Source organism: Ranitomeya variabilis, chromosome 7 (assembly GCF_051348905.1).
Source record: "Ranitomeya variabilis isolate aRanVar5 chromosome 7, aRanVar5.hap1, whole genome shotgun sequence".
Lineage (NCBI taxonomy): Eukaryota > Metazoa > Chordata > Amphibia > Anura > Dendrobatidae > Ranitomeya > Ranitomeya variabilis.
The window spans coordinates 67,690,536-67,707,267 of NC_135238.1; positions in this window are offsets into that span (position 1 = coordinate 67,690,536).

Here is a 16,732-nt window from a genome sequence, read left to right on the forward strand (position 1 = left end):
AATTTTGCACATACACACTACTAACATTAGTAGTGTGGAATATGCAAAAAAAAAGGGGATATGAGATGGTTTACTGTATGTAAACCATGTCTCATATCATGTCGGGTTTGTGCAGGAGAAATGAAAAGCCGGCAATTGAATTACCGACTTTTCACTAACACCGCTGCGTATTTCTCGCAAGTCACACTGCTGGACCGTGTGGAATCCGTATTTTTCTCGCCCCATAGACTTTCATTGGCGATTTTTTTGCGCAATACGCTGACAAACGCAGCATGCTGCGATTTTGTACGGCCGTAGAAAGCCGTATATTACGGATCCGTAATATACGGCTGATAGGAGCAGCCCCATTGAGAATAATTGTGCCGTATGTAATGCGAGTTTTACGGACGTAGTTTCTGCGCTCTTACGTCCGTAAAACACGCATGTGTGACCCCAGCCTAAGAGTTAAGGGGGGTGTGGCATGGACCAGGATGGCGTAGGACGCAGTTTCAGGGAGCTCTGAGGAGAACCCCTTTAATGCTACTTGAACGCGACAAGAAGAGTTTTTTATTCATTTAATTTACTGTGGTCTTCTCAATAACGGTCTCAGGATTATTTTGAGACATTTTTTGGAAAAATCTGACTTTTTTTTGCCAGAGATATAAGCTTTCAAAAAATACCTCATATCGAGCCAGCGGGTGTGCGCGCGATCAGCTGTGCATACAGTTACAGCTGATTGTCAAAGACCGGCCGCCATCTTGCAAAACTGAAGACTGACAGATGACACAGCGGTAATTTCCATTGAAATATATGACTCTAATAGCCGGTGAGAGAAAAGAAAATAGAAAACACCCACAAACAATTAACTCAGATTTATCAGTTTATTGAAGATCAGCTTCGTTGGTGCTGATAATGTGACTGGATTTCGTGTGCTGGCAAGGATTCTGACACACCGCTGAGGTAGGTGAAGATCAGAAAAGAGAGTGTCATCTTTGGGTGAGGAATTGAGGGAGGAACGAAGCTTGGAGGACTTTACCGGAGGGTCTGTGATAGAAGAACAGAGCAGCAGGAGGTGAAATAGGGGTTAATACAATCTGGCTATAGGGAGATGGCATGTGAGAGTGGCTGGAGGCACGTACTACATCAGCTGATTGTCAAAGTACCGGCCCGGCTTTTCACAGCATAGCAGAGGATCGGACCCTGCAGCCGGAGTCTATGAAGAAACTGTGTGATCGCGATCTCCGGTATCAAAGGTGGTCTGATTTGCTGAGCTGCGGGCTTCACAGCGATCCCCCTTCTCCCGCCCCCTTCCCTCTCCTATCTCCTGCATTGTGATCAGCTGTTCGCTCAGCAGCAGCTGATTGCTGCTGTCCACGATCTCCTGGTGTTTAAACTGAGAACACTGCCTATCTAAATAGCTGTAATAAAGGTTTAGTATTATAGGAGGAGGTGGGGAAGAGAAAAAAATTACCCCAGCCATCTTTATTGTGAGGAATTCCCTCTTCCCCCCTCCCCCTTCTTATTTCTCTTAACCCCCGCCACTGATACTGATCTGTCACTGTGCGGTCCAAGCAAAGACACTGCATTTATAGGGGATATCTGTCATATTGAATGCTGACCTCATAGAATGATCAGTTATATTGGATCCATTTAGGTAAAAGGAATTTTTCATTTAAAAGGATTACAGCTTTATAAAAAACGATAGAGACCTACACTATCATTCGAGCTGCTATAAATCAGATACTGATTAACTACTCAATAGCAAGCAAGCCTTAAGTGACTATTGTAAAGTGTCAGAGAGAATAGTACCTCGGAGACCCTGATAAGATACTAATATTTTCATTGTGAGTTGTACTGAACAGACTCTGTATAGGTCTGGAAGCGAAACAACTTCAAAATTGATATTGTATGGTCGCATACTTATCTCTTGCATCTTATTTATTGATCTCACTTAATATATACTTTTAAAACGGAACATCACATACCAATTATTATTCAAAATGTCTAACGGCCAAACTTCTTCTAGAGACTCCATTATCCGCTTGCTTGAGTCCAACAAAAAAAAAAGATGGAAATCAGCCTGGCTCAGAGTCTCACAATGATGTATATAAAAAACACAGCAAACAAACTAAGGTCCAACTTGCTGAAACTTCAGTTTCACTCACCTACCCTGAAAACATGGACTCAACAATATCATCTGAAATAAAAGGGTCTGAAGAATGGGGTAATGAACATACTATCTTTTCCAATTCTTCTGATAAAGATTCAATCAATTACTCTCCTAACCCTAGTCCAAAAAAACCCAGATCAAAATTGGTTGGGTTATCTACAACTAACTCAGATGTCCCTGGTATTCACTCCATTGAGGCCCGCATGATCAATCTTACTGATAAAATCAGTGCTAGACTCAAAATAGATCTAGACAGACAAACCAAAATCTTTCAAGATACCCTGAATATTTTTCAGTAAAAACTAGATAACCATGAAAAAATATTGGTTGAAATAGAAAAGTCAAATGAAGGTATCATAAAAGACAAACATTACACCAATTCAGAGATCCGCAAACTAAAACTTAAATTGGCTGATATTGAGGACAGGTCAAGGAGAAATAATATCAAAATTAGGGGTATTTCTGAAGACATCACCCCGATCAGACTTCCAGACTACATTAAACCTGTTTTCAAAAACATGATTCTAAATTTATCCGATTCTGAACTTATAATAGACCGAATTCATAGACTTCCCAAACCTACTAACATTCCAAAGGATTTGCCTATGGACACCATAATGCGAATCCATTTTTCCACGAGAAAGAAAGGATACAGAACTATGTCAAAATAAAAAAAGGATTCCCTGAACCTTTCGGACATTCACGACTATACACAGGAAACCTTGGAAGGAAGAAGACAATTCAGTTTGACTACAGCCACTCTAAGAGATAAAGACATCCCGTATAAATGGGGTTTCCGCCTGAAACTTTTGATTAACTTTAAGGGGAAAACCTCTGTTATTCTTTCACCTGAGGATGGACAAGATTTCCTGAGACTAAATGGCCTTTACCTCATCAACACAAATCTGGTCCTCCAGGTTCTGGTCATGTTACTTGAGTTTATGATATACACTCTTTGAAAAATGTAGGCCTTTTGGTTTGTTTAATGCTTCAGGAGGCATTATATGTTTCTGTATTAACATATGTTGGTTATATTAAAGTTATTTTAGATCTTCATTAATACTACTTTAGGGGCGGTTTCCTTGGATATAGCTCCACATGGATTTTCCCCCCAACACTAGGAGAACCCGTAGTATCGGGTTCCTTCAAGAATTTTGTGTTTTTGATTGTTCTGTATTTTAATATTTTGATTTTTATTTACAAGCCCTTTTAACCCAGCCTAGTTAGTCAACGGTCCATTATACAGGTATATGACGATTAAATTGCTCTCATACAATGTGAGGGGATTAAATAGTTCAAATAAAAGATTCACCATCCAAAGAGAGATACATAAATCTTTAGCCGATGTAGTTTGTATACAAGAATCTAAATTTAAAAACAGCAATCATCCAAATTTTTCACTAAAAAATTACCCAAACAGTTTTGAATCTTCTAGTTCATCAACAATGCAGGAGTTATTACTTTGATTAAGAGTTCCCTATCCTTTGAATTATTAGAAGAATTTTCAGATAAAAATGGACATTTCCATATCCTGGTTTGCAAGCTTAATTCCCAAATGTACACAATTTCTAATGTATATGTCCCTAATAGGGGTCAAAATGAATTCCTAGATAAATTTATAAAAAAAATTGACTTATTGAAAAAAGGAATTTTACTGATACTGGGAGACTTTAATATGGTCCCAGACCCCACCCTTGATTCGACCCCATCTACGAGATACAAATATACTTCCCTTAATAATTGGATATTTAAAAATGAATTATACGGGGGCGTGGCTATGTAGTGCAGGAGAGAGGACACACCTTGTGAGAGCTCCGGCCATCCTGACCTCATCCTGCTAAATAATCCCCGATTTAAGGGAATATACTTGCAGGGGCTGAAGCCCTGGGACCCTGTGATCCTCTTCGGACGGCAGCTGTGGAGGCCCGGGACGTCGGGAGAAGGAGCGGTGTGAGCAGGCTGTGGTGTCCACGTGTAACGGCGGCCATCTTTGGAGTGAGCGCTCAGGCAGACAGAGCACAGCGCCGGCCCTATTAGTGTCGGGCTTTCTCATTCAGGATGCGGTGGATCTCTGAATTGCTGGGGACAGGAGCGGTCGGCGGTGACGGCAGCCATTACTGTAGTGTGCACATTAACGGTAAAGGAAGCGGCGCTTTATATCATACCTGCGGTGCTGCACAGGAGACGAGTGGGCAGCCTGAGATAATAGGGGGGTGGTGCGGTGTGTGCCCTGAAAGATTGGGCCCTGCGCCCCCTTATCAGACATTTCTCCTGCTGGCGCCATAACACTGGAGGGATTAACCCCCTCCCTGCTGTTTCACCTGTGGGCTTTGTGAGGCTGCTCTGGGCCGCAGTGCCTGGGTAAATATTAATCTGTTGCTCTTATAACGCTTGGCACTCTTCTTGCCCGCTTGGTGATTCCTCTGAGATATACCCTTGCATACCCATCCGCCATGCATCACTCTAAGGGAGCAGGGGCTGCCGATAAACTAAAGAAGTACGCCAGGGAAGACGCCTCTGATAATGTGCGCACACTTTGGAATAATCCGTCGCAGGTTCATCGTAAGAATCGCCTCTCTGATAGTAATGAGGGGGGAGAGCAAGATGAACTGACTCTTAAACAAGCATCTGAGCAATTAATGCAGGCTATATCCCGCACCAGATCTTCTCTTACAGAAAAGATAGAGGATGTGCACACTGAAGTGGGCCGTCTGCAGCATGACATGCAAGCTATGAGAGGGCGTATATCGGAGGTTGAAACAAGAGTGTCCCATATAGAGGATACCATTACCCCTATGGAGGCTAAGCTGTCAAAAGCCGCTGGCTCTGTGAACGCCTGGAAACAAAAGGCAGACAACCTGGAGAACAGAATGCATCGCAATAATATTCAAATTATCGGCCTGCCAGAGCGTTCGGAGGGTCAGCTGTTATGGACTGGTGATTTAGGAGCGACATGCGACGAGCTCTGAGCAGGTGGTAACTATACTGACCGCAGTTCCTGATCTTAACACAACACTAGAAGTAGCCGTGGGATGTTCCTGTCACTCCCTAGACACCTCGTCACAGCCTAAGAGCTAACTACCCCTAAAGGTAGAAACAGGAAAGCTATCTTGCCTCAGAGAAAATCCCCAAAGGATAGGACAGCCCCCCACAAATAATGACTGTGAGTGGAGAGGGAAATGACATACGTAGAATGAAACAAGATGTAGCAAAGGAGGCCACTTCTAGCTAGATAGATAGTACAGGGCAGAACACTGTGCGGTCAGTAATAAAAACTAGAAAAAGTCCACCGCAGAGAATGTAAAAATCTCCACACCTGACTAAAGGTGTGGAGGGCAAAATCTGCTGCCCAGAGCTTCCAGCTTAGCTGAATAGATACATACTGATAAGCTGGACTAAAGAGAAAAAACATAAAATGTGCTGAACAATAAGTCCACAACAAGTGGACTGCAAAAGGACAAGCAAGGACTTATCTTTGTTGAACTGGTCAGAGTGTCAGAGAATTCCAAAAGAGCTGTGACTCCAAGCAGGAACAATTGGCAACTGGCATTGAGTGAGGGATAAGGCCAGACTAAAATAGCCGAGCCAGAAAGACGATCAGTGGAAGCAGCTGCTGATGCTAAATTCAAGAAGCAGCCATTCCACTCAAAACCACCGGAGGGAGCCCAAGAGCAGAACTCACAAAAGTGCCACTTACAACCACCGGAGGAAGCCCAAGAGCGGAATTCACAACAGTAGCCCCCCCTCCTTGAGGAGGGGTCACCGAACCCTCACCAGAGCCCCCAGGCCGATCAGGACGAGCCAAGTGAAAAGCACGAACCAAATCGGCGGCATGGACATCGGAGGCAACAACCCAAGAATTATCCTCCTGGCCATAACCCTTCCACTTGACAAGATACTGAAGCCTCCGCCTCGAAAAACGAGAATCCAAAATTTTCTCAACCACATATTCCAACTCCAACTTCAACCAACACCGGGGCAGGAGGATCAACAGAGGGAACAACGGGTACCACATATCTCCGCAACAAAGATCTATGGAAAACATTGTGGATGGCAAAATAGGCTGGAAGGGCCAAACGAAAAGACACTGGATTGATAATCTCATAAATCTTATTAGGACCAATAAACCGAGGCTTGAACTTAGGGGAAGAAACCTTCATAGGAACATGACGAGAAGATAACCAGACTAAATCCCCCACCCGAAGCCGAGGACCAACACACCGACGGCGGTTAGCAAACCGTTGAGCCTTTTCCTGAGACATCAAATTGTCTACCACATGAGTCCAAATCTGCTGTAACCTGTCCATCACAGAATCCACACCAGGACAATCAGAAGGCTCAACCTGCCCTGAAGAAAAACGAGGATGGAAACCAAAATTACAAAAGAAAGGCGAAACCAAAGTAGCCGAACTGGCCCGATTATTAAGGGCAAACTCGGCCAACGGCAAGAAAGCCACCGAATCATCCTGATCAGCAGACACAAAGCATCTCAAATAGGTTTCCAAGGTTTGATTAGTTCGCTCAGTTTGGCCATTTGTCTGAGGATGGAACGCCAAAGAAAAAGACAAATTAATGCCCATCCTAGCAAAAAAGGCCCGCCAAAACCTAGAAACAAACTGGGAACCTCTGTCAGACACAATATTCTCCGGAATGCCATGCAAACGAACCACATGCTGAAAAAAAAATAGAACCAAATCAGAGGAGGAAGGCAATTTAGGCAAAGGTACCAAATGGACCATTTTTAGAGAACCGGTCACAAACCACCCAGATAACAGACATCTTCTAGGACACAGGAAGATCCGAAATAAAATCCATGGAAATATGCATCCAGGGCCTCTCAGGGACAGGCAAAGGCAAAAGCAACCCACTAGCGCGGGAACAGCAAGGCATAGCCCGGGCACAAGTCCCACAGGACTGCACAAAAGAACGCACATCTCGCGACAAGGTAGGCCACCAAAAGGACCTACCAACCAAATCTCTGGTACCAAAAATCCCAGGATGACCGGCCAACACCGAACAATGGATCTCAGAAATTACCTTACTTGTCCATCTATCAGAAACAAACAGCTTCCCCATAGGACAGCGGTCAGGCTTATCAGCCTGAAATTCCTGAAGCACCCGCCGCAAATCAGGGGAGATGGCAGAAAGAATCACCCCTTCCCTAAGAATGCCAACCGGCTCAAGGACTCCAGGAGAATCAGGCAAAAAACTCCTAGAGAGGGCATCCGCTTTAACATTCTTAGATCCCGGAAGATATGAGACCACAAAATCGAAACGGCAGAAAAACAGGGATCATCGAGCCTGTCTAGGGTTCAGCCGCTTGGCCGACTCGAGGTAAATCAGATTCTTATGATCGGTCAAGACCACAACACGGTGCTTGGCTCCCTCAAGCCAATGTCGCCACTCCTCAAATGCCCAATTCATAGCCAACAATTCCCGATTGCTGACATCATAATTGCGTTCCGCAGGCGAAAACTTTCGGGAAAAGAAGGCACACGGTTTCATCAAGGAACCATCAGAATTCCTCTGTGACAAAACGGCCCCTGCCCCAATCTCAGAAGCATCAACCTCAACCTGAAAAGGAAGAGAAACATCCGGCTGACGCAACACAGGGGCAGAAGTAAATCGGCGTTTAAGCTCCTGAAAGGCCTCAACAGCCGCAGAGGACCAATTCGTCACATCAACGCCTTTCTTCGTCAAATCGGTCAGGGGCTTAACCACACTGGAAAAGTTGGCAATGAAACGGCGATAAAAATTAGCAAAGCCCAAAAATTTCTGAAGTCTCTTCACAGATGTGGGTTGAATCCAGTCATGAATGGCTTGGACCTTAACAGGATCCATTTCTATAGACGAAGGAGAAAAAATAAACCCCAAAAAAGAGACCTTCTGAACTCCAAATAGGCACTTAGACCACTTCACAAATAAGGCATTCTCAAATAGAAAATAAAAAGCAGAATACCGGCACCAGATGTATATCCACTGCTTCAGGCTCAATTGCGCTATCGGAGGATATGTAGCGGATTTTCTGGAGCGCCTTAGTGATCAGCTATGGGCGGTGCACAACTTGAAAGACAGCCAAACTTAACGGGAGTGAAATACAAAGAAGAGTGGCACTCACCCAAATTTTGCTGAAAGATTCATAACGTCCTTTATTTGAACTTTACATGGAAAGGCGGCTGGTGAACAACGAGGGTGCGGGGAAGAAAAGGAGGACTACGGCCGTTTCACGCTTATGCGCTTCTACGGGTCCAGTATGAAGCGCATAAGCGTGAAACGGCCGTAGTCCTCCTTTTCTTCCCCGCACCCTCGTTGTTCACCAGCCGCCTTTCCATGTAAAGTTCAAATAAAGGACGTTATGAATCTTTCAGCAAAATTTGGGTGAGTGCCACTCTTCTTTGTATTTCACTCCCGACAAATAAGGCATTATCACGAAGGATCTGGAATACCATCCTGACCTGCTTCACATGAGACTCCCAATCATCGGAAAAAATCAAAATATCATCCAAATACACAATCAAGAATTTATCAAGATAATTGCAGAAAATATCATGCATGAAGGACTGAAATACAGAAGGAGCATTAGAAAGCCGGAAAGGCATCACAAGGTATTCAAAATGGCCTTCGGGCGTATTAAATGCAGTTTTCCATTCGTCACCCTGTTTAATACGAACAAGATTATATGCCCCTCGAAGGTCAATCTTGGTAAACCAACTAGCCCCCTTAATCCGAGCAAACAAATCAGAAAGCAAAGGCAAAGGGTATTGGAATTTGACCGTGATCTTATTAAGAAGGCGATAATCAATACAGGGTCTCAAGGAGCCATCCTTCTTGGCAACAAAAAAGAATCCCGCTCCCAATGGTGATGAAGAAGGCCGAATATGCCCCTTCTCCAAAGACTCCTTAACATAACTCCGCATGGCGGCATGCTCTGGCACAGACAGATTGAAAAGTCGGCCCTTAGGGAACTTACAGCCAGGAATCAAGTCAATAGCACAATCACAGTCCCTATGTGGAGGAAGTGAACTGGACTTGGGCTCATCAAATACATCCTGGAAATCTGACAAAAATTCAGGAACATCAGAAGAGGGGGAAGAGGAAATTTACATCAAAGGAACGTCACTATGTACCCCTTGACAACCCCAACTAGTCACAGACAGATTTCCAATCCAGCACTGGATTGTGTACTTGTAACCATGGAAAACCCAGTACAACAACATCATGTAAATTATGCAACACCAGAAAACGGCAATCTTCCTGGTGTGCTGGAGCCATGCACATAGTCAGCTGAGTCCAATACTGAGGTTTATTCTTGGCCAACGGTGTAGCATCAATACCCCTCAAAGGAATAGGGCTCTGCAAAGGCTGCAAAGAAAAACCACAACGCCTGGCGTATTCGAAGTCCATTAAGTTCAGGGCAGCGCCTGAATCCACAAATGCCATGACAGAAAAGGATGACAATGAGCAAATCAGGGTCACAGACAGGAGAAATTTACGCTGTACAGTACTGATGGTAACAGATCTAGCAACCCTCTTAATACGCCTAGGGCAATCAGAAATAGCATGAGCAGAATCACCACAGTAAAAACACAGCCCATTCTGACATCTGTATCCCCGCTGTTCTGCTCTAGTGAAAATCCTATCACACTGCATAGGCTCAGGACTCTGCTCAGAGGACACTGCCATATGGTGCACCACTTTGCGCTCGCGCAGGCGCCGATCAATCTGAATGGCTAGAGACATAGATTCAGGACAGGTCCTAGGACCTGTTGAAGTGCATTAAGCACGAAACAGCTGTCGTCCGAGTGTTCACTACCCTCCCTGCAGCACATTAAATTATGTCCGAATAAAGACTTGGAATAAAGACTTGGATTCATTACCGGTGAGTGCGCTTCATCCTTTTTCTTTTTATTAAATAAATAGACACAGCCTAGGGATAACTCAGTATGGACATAATAGTCCTACCCACAGCTGAATGCTATCTGCGCTAGATAAGGCAATAGAATGTACCATGCAATATGCACTTAATACCTGTGGCAGGGATAGTAAAAGTGGCCCAGAGGATCCACCAGACCGCCCCAACGCGCGTTTCGGTTGGCACCTTCGTCAGGGGGCATATCGGAGCTTCCAAATGCCGGTGTTTTTATCCCAGTGTGTACCGGAAGTGATCCCACCGCAAACCGGAAGTGACGCATGCGTCACCGCGGCAACCGCGACGCCGGCCGGCACCCGCGTCATGTGACCCAGGGCATCAGGAACACGTAAACCCCACGTGACCAGATGCCCAGGGACACATAAAGATACAGGAGACCGGCAGGAGAAGCGGGGACGCGGCGCGCATGCGTACTGGCCTGCGGGGGGATGAATGACATAGAGAACATAACAGCAGGTGTACAACCCATTAATAAAGATATGCAATTGGCAACCACTGATAGGGAAGCAATCTTTTCTCCAGGATAATCGGTACAACAAGCATAACAATAAAAAATAGGTACCAATAAGCAAGCAACAATCAGGAGACAGATTAACAACAGCTATTACAGTGGGCACAAGTTATGATATAAATAACACTGGAAAGTATACACACATTAAATAATAATCTGTAAACAAAAATAAATAGAAAAACTGTAAATAAAGATTTATTATACAGGCATATATATATGGATGTATGAATACACCACATGTATCTCTTGATGGTATGGACTTCCATGGTAGATAATAAACGAGATTCAAACAAAGTAGATAGGAATTTGTGCAGAGGACACACCCGGCAAATGGTACACAACATATTCATACCTAGGGAATAAGAATATATACATAAATATTAAAAGAATAAAATGACTAATCTGTACCTCCACCACAACAATTAGAGTGACCACAAGATATAACCAATTATGCATCATAAAAATGAAGCAAAAGGAAGATTTTCGTTTAAACCTAAGGGGTGGACTGTTTGTAACGTCCAAATCCACCTAGCTTCGGATTGTGCTAGGCGTTGTGTCAAATTCCCACCTCTAATATTAATATCAAGGGCATCAATGCCCCTTACTCTAAGGAGGTCACTGTTACATTGGTGAAATTCCCAAAAGTGTCTGGGTATCGTTTTGAGAGTGGAAGCGTCTCTGTGGCCAAGTGCAGCCTGTATACCAAGTACGTGTTCACGCACTCTTACTTTAAGTAGGCGTGATGTAAGACCTACGTAAATAAGGCCACAAGGGCATACCGCATAATAAATTACATATCTTGTCGTGCATGTAATAAACTTCTTGATTTTATAGATCTTGGATCCACTTGAATTAGTGAAAGTATCACTTCTATCAATGTTACAACAGGCGACACAATGGCCACACGGGACGCATCCACTCCTACGATTACCCTGGTTGAGAAATGTAACTCTAGGTACTTCTTCATAATGACTCTGAGTGAGTAAGTCACGTAAATTCTTAGATCTCCTAAATGTTATTGGTGGTCTCTCGGGTAAAAATTTAGACAAAATCAGGTCAGCCTGCAATACATGCCAGGATCTAGAAAGAGCTGCACGTATTGATGCAGAGTGACAGTTGAAATTAGTAATGAATCTACTCCGATTATCTGAATGCCTCGCAGTATTAGTATGTTTATAGAGTAAATTATTATGGGGAGAGTATCTTGCCCTGTTGTAGGCCCTCTTTATAGTACGGCGACTATAACCCCGCTCAAGAAAACGGTTTTTTTCAATCATGTGCCGTGGATGAGAGGAGGAGGCACAAACTCATTGCTGCATGCCTCCTCCTCTCATCCACGGCACATGATTGAAGCAGTCCCTGCTCCGCCGTATTTGCTCCTCAGATGCAGATTTTAAAAGACAGGCAGAAGAGTTGAAAAACCGTTTTCTTGAGCGGGGTTATAGTCGCCGTACTATAAAGAGGGCCTACAACAGGGCAAGATACTCTCCCCGTAATAATTTAATTTTTCTTTTGTGTATTTTCCTGCTGTTGCTATGATCCTCTGCACCATGTGATTTTGTGAATAAAATTATATCTTTTATACGTACCCTTTTTTGGACTGCTGTTTTTCGTGGGGCTTTGCCTCTGTTTCAATGCGTCTCCTCAACTGTAGGGACAGGGATGCTATTCTTCTTTTGGTGCGGCAGAAGGGTCCTATCAAGTTTAACAGCGCTACTATATTGATTTTCCCAGACTTCTCCATGGAGCTCCAAAAACAACGGGCGCGGTTTATGGAAATTAAGAAACAGCTTAGAGAAAAAAACATTATCTACTCCATGCTTTATCCAGCCCGACTCCGCATTGTCCATGAGGGCTCCTCCCTATTTTTTACAGATCCGGCAAAGGTAGCCGAATGGTTACGGTCCTATAAGGTGTCTAATGTGGCAGACTCTTAGGTTGTTTCTACTTGTCTAATGGCAATATACATGGAGCTCTCCGTATGGGTGCTGAGGTTATTACAATACCGGACGCTGGATTCAGTGAGGGTATCCCCTTCTCTATTTGACTGTAGGAGTATAGGATCATACTCCTCTACTGTTAAAGTTTTGTTTTGTTTGTTTTTTTATACTAGTTCTGACTGTTTAAAGGGCCACTGTCACCCCCCCCCAGCCGTTATAAACTAACAGAGCCACCTTGTGCAGCAGTAATGCTACAGTCTAACAAGGTGGCTCTTTTAGTTTTTGATTAAGTTATTACCTAAATAAAGCGTTTTAAAATTTGGCCACACATACCACATATTGTATCTGGAGGCGGACCCAAGCGTCCTGTATGAATCTTCCAACGGCCGTCACTCTTCTCTTCAGGGGCGATGGTTGCCGCCCCCTGAGCGCTGTTATCTTCTGAAATCCGGCGCCTGCGCTGTGCGTGCCTGCGCAGTGTTCATTGTCAGTGCGGCCGCCCTATTACTGCTGAATCCCCCGCCCCGCACTGTTATTCATTATGCACAGTGCGGGGCTGGGGTTCCTGGGAAGGCGGGGGAGCTGGGGAGCGTCGGAGCTGGGGAGCGTCAAAACAGCGCAGTGCGCATGCCCAGGAACCCCAGCCCCGCACTGTGCATAATGAATAACACAGTGCGGGGCGGGGATTCAGTAATAGGGCGGCCGCACTGACAATGAACACTGCGCAGGCCCCAGGCAGGCACGCACAGCGCAGGCGCCGGATTTCAGAAGATAACAGCGCTCAGGGGGCGGCAACCATCGCCCCTGAAGAGAAGAGTGACGGCCGTTGGAAGATTCATACAGGACGCTTGGGTCCGCCTCCAGATACAATATGTGGTATGTGTGGCCAAATTTTAAAACGCTTTATTTAGGTAATAACTTAATCAAAAACTAAAAGAGCCACCTTGTTAGACTGCAGCATTACTGCTGCACAAGGTGGCTCTTTTAGTTTATAACGGCTGGGGGGGGTGACAGTGGCCCTTTAATGTATATGGTCGCCGCCATTAATATTTTTGTGCTCTGTGAGATGTCCCTGATTCCTGCTCCAGTACTGATGTATGATATTCCTTCTATTACGTGTGGATATGGGGTCTGAGATTATATGTATGACCTGGAATATACGGGGTATTAAGACTCCCCGTAAGAAAATTAAGGTATTCTCGCAGATTAAATATTATCATCCTGTTGTTGCCCTGGTGGAGACACATCTGACTAGAGATACACTTAGATGTGTACATAAGCCGTGGGTACAGTGGCCAAGCATTCCATACCAGCTACTCAAGAGGGGTTTCTCTTCTGATACATAGGGATGTTAGATGGGAAGCCAGGGAGGCATGACGGGACCCTGAGGGTCGTTTTTTCTTTGTACACGCCTTCATTAATTCACGTGAATATGCGATATTATGTGTCTATAACCCCCCCCCCCCGGCTAATACATCGGTTCTTCGCATGGCACTGTGTTTTTCCTTAACCCCTTTACCCCCAAGGGTTGTTTGCACGTTAATGACAGGGCCAATTTTAACAATTCTTACCACTGTCCCTTTATGAGGTTATAACTCTGGAACGCTTCAACAGATCTTAGCGATTCTGACCTTGTTTTCTCGCGACATATTGTACTTTATGATAGTGGTAAAATTTCTTCGATATAACTTGTGTTTATTTGTGAAAAAAACAGAAATTTGGCGAAAATTTTGAAAATTTCACAATTTTCCAACTTTGAATTTTTATGCCCTTAAATCACAGAGATATGTCACGCAAAATACTTAATAAGTAACATTTCCCACATGTCTACTTTACATCAGCACAATTTTGGAACCAAAATTTTTTTTTCTTAGGGAGTTATAAGGGTTAGAATTTGACCAGAAATTTCTCATTTTTACAACACCATTTTTTTTAGGGACCACATCTCATTTGAAGTCATTTTGAGGGGTCTATATGATAGAAAATACCCAAGTGTGACACTATTCTAAAAACTGCACCCCTCAAGGTGCTCAAAACCACATTCAAGAAGTTTATTAACCCTTCAGGTGTTTCACAGGAATTTTTGGAATGTTTAAATAAAAATGAACATTTAACTTTTTTTCACACAAAATTAATTTCACCTCCAATTTGTTTTATTTTACCAAGGGTAACAGGAGATAATGGACCCCCAAAGTTGTTGTACAATTTGTCCTGAGTACGCTGATACCCCATATGTGGGGGTAAACCACTGTTTGGGCGCATGGCAGAGCTCGGAAGGAAAGGAGCGCCATTTTACTTTTCAATGCAAAATTGACTGGAATTGAGATGGGACGCCATGTTGCGTTTGGAGAGCCCCTAATGTGCCTAAACATTGAAACTCCCCACAAATGACACGATTTTGGAAAGTAGACCCCCTAAGGAACTTATCTAGATGTGTGGTGAGCACTTTGACCCACCAAGTGCTTCACAGACGTTTATAATGCAGAGCCGTAAAAATAAAAAATCATATTTTTTCACAAAAATGATCTTTTGGCCCCCAATTTTTTATTTTCCCAAGGGTAAGAGAAGAAATTGGACACCAAAAATTGTTGTGCAATTTGTCCTGAGTACGCTGATACCCCATATGTGGGGGTAAATCACTGTTTGGGCGCATGGCAGAGCTCGGAAGGGAAGGAGCGCCATTTGACTTTTCCATGCAAAATTGATTGGAATTGAGATGGGACGCCATGTTGCGTTTGGAGAGCCCCTGATGTGCCTAAACATTGAAACCCCCGACAAGTGACACCATTTTGGAAAGCTGACCCCTTAAGGAATGTATCTAGATGTATGGTGAGCACTTTGACCCAACAAGTGCTTCACAGAAGTTTATAATGCAGAGCCGTAAAAATAAAAAATCATATTTTTTCACAAAAATGATCTTTTCACCCCCAATTTGTTATTTTCCCAAGGGTAAGAGAAGAATTTAGACCACAAAAGTTGTTGTGCAATTTGTCCTGAGTACGCTGATACCCGATATGTGGGGGTAAACGACTGTTTGGGCGCATGGCAGAGCTCGGAAGGGAAGGAGCGCCGTTTGACTTTTCAATGCAAAATTGACTGGAATTGAGATGGGACACCATATCGCGTTTGGAGAGCCCCTGATGTGCCTAAACATTAAAAAAACCCACAAGTGTCACCATTTTGGAAAGTAGACCCCCTAAGGAACTTATCTAGATGTGTTTTGAGAGCTTTGAACCCCCAAGTGTTTCACTACAGTTTATAACGCAGAGCCGTGAAAAAAAAAATAATTTTTCCACAAAAATTATTTTTTAGCCCCCAGTTTTTTATTTTCCCAAGGGTAACAGGATAAATTGGACCCCAATAGTTGTCCAATTTGTCCTGAGTACGCTAATACCCCGTATGTGGGGGGAACCACTGTTTGGGTGCATGGCAGAGCTCGGAAGGGAAGGAGCGCCATTTGGAATGCAGACTTAGATGGATTGGTCTGCAGGTGTCACGTTGCATTTGCAGAGCCCCTGATGTACCCAAACAGTAGAAACCCCCACAAGTGCCCTAATATTGGAAACTAGACCTCCCAAGGAACTTATCTAGATGTGTTGTGAGAACGTTGAACCCCCAAGTGTTTCACTACAGTTTACAACGCAGAGCCGTGAAAATAAAAAATCCTTTTTTTTCCCACAAAAATGATTTTTAGCCCCCCAAATTTTTATTTTCCCAAGGATAACAAGAGAACTTGGACCCCAAAAGTTGTCCAATTTGTCCCGAGTACGCTGATACCCCATATGTTGGGGCAAACCCCTGTTTGGGCGCACGGGAGAGCTCGGAAGGGAGGGAGCACTGTTTTACTTTTTCAACGCAGAATTGGATGGAATTGAGATCGGACGCCATGTCGCGTTTGGAGAGCCCCTGATGTGCCTGAACAGTGGAAACTCCCCAATTCTACCTGAAACCCTAATCCAAACACACCCCTAACCCTAATCCCAACGGTAACCCTAACCACACCCCTAACCCTGACACACCCCTAACTCTAATCCCAACCCTAATCCCAACTGTAAATGTAATCCAAACCCTATCCCTAACTTTAGCCCCAACCCTAACCCTAACTTTAGCCCCAACCCTAACCCTAACTTTAGCACCAACCCTAACCCTAACTTTAGCTCCAACTCTAGCCCCAACCCTAACCCTAGTCCTAACCCTAACCC